Genomic DNA, 1316 nt, shown 5'->3' with positions numbered 1-1316 from the left:
AAAAAAAAAAAAAAAAATCAAAGCGAACCGACGCGTTGGAAGTGGCCGAAGAGACCAGAACCGGCGGGAAACCTTTTGAGGATCGGCCTGGTCCTGGGCCCTAGGCCCATGCTCGGCCAGCTCCACATAGACTGGGGTAGGCCAGGCCTCACAGTCCGGACCTAGATGCCCTCACCGTACCCGCTCGGGTCACTGGGTCCTGGCTGGACGCAGGCAGTTCTCTTAAACTATTCTCTTTTCTCGCTTTCCTTTTCAAAGAAAAAGGCTCGAAGGGGAGAGAGATCTGGGCGAGGACTCCAAGCCTTTTCGGATTTGTTCAAGGATTTTTATTTATTTATTTTCACTTGTTATTGACTTGGTTTCTGTTATTTCGAGTCGTCACGATCCACGGGTGAGGAGACATGCAGGGCGCATCGCCGCTACCTAGAGAGCTACTACGGGGCGGGGCGGCCCGGCCGCCGGCGGCCCAGGACGCGCGGGGCCCAGCCACGAGGGGGCGGCCCAGGGTGGGGGGATGTGGTCTGACGCGGCCCCAGGTGAGAGAGCCTGCGGGCCCCACGGCTGGGGCGGGGCTGATAGGCCAGGGGAGGGACAAAGACAGATAGGAGAGAAACAGGGACAGAGAGCGGGAGAGATACCCAGGGAGAGAGATGGAGAGAGGAGAGAGATGCAGGTTGCGGAGGAATGAAGAGGAGAGAGCGAGAACATGGAATTACAGAGAAATAGCCAACAAAGCAGAGGCGAGAGGAGTCCACAGGACCATGTTCGTCATTTTGCATAGAGAAGGCATCCCATTTTTTTTTTTGTAACATAAAAAAATGCCCCCCTCCCCCAGGACGTGCTGTGCTTTAGTGGGCGTGTAGCTGTGTCCCCCCCTCCCCCCTGGCGAGTGGCGACTCAGACAGCACAGACTGCGGGGCGGGCGTTATCTACAAGCAGGGCCGGCGGGCGGCTGGGACTCTACCGGGCGGGGCGGGCTTATATACATGGGATGGGGTTCGCCCTCACACGACACACACCGTCATTCCTACAAAGTAGCAGCCGGTTGGGATTTTGTTTTTCCTTTTTTGCAAAGACCATCATATTAAATAAATGTAGATCTTTTGCGGTTCTGCTCAGTCCCTGCGGGAGGAGGAGGAGGAGGCCGGGGCAGTGGTGACACAGCTCCCCACTTCCAAACCAGCTCAGAACCGGCTTCCTGCCCTGGCAGATTGAGTCTGTGTGTGGCTGGAGTGCGGGAGTGAGGTGGGATCAGGTAACTGCTCAGGGAGGACCTACGGGAGCTGGTCCTGAGGCGGCCCAGAGAGCCTCCGATG

Source organism: Chrysochloris asiatica, unplaced genomic scaffold (assembly GCF_000296735.1).
Source record: "Chrysochloris asiatica unplaced genomic scaffold, ChrAsi1.0 scaffold00003, whole genome shotgun sequence".
Taxonomy (NCBI): Eukaryota; Metazoa; Chordata; class Mammalia; order Afrosoricida; family Chrysochloridae; genus Chrysochloris; species Chrysochloris asiatica.
This window is presented reverse-complemented; position numbering follows the sequence as displayed.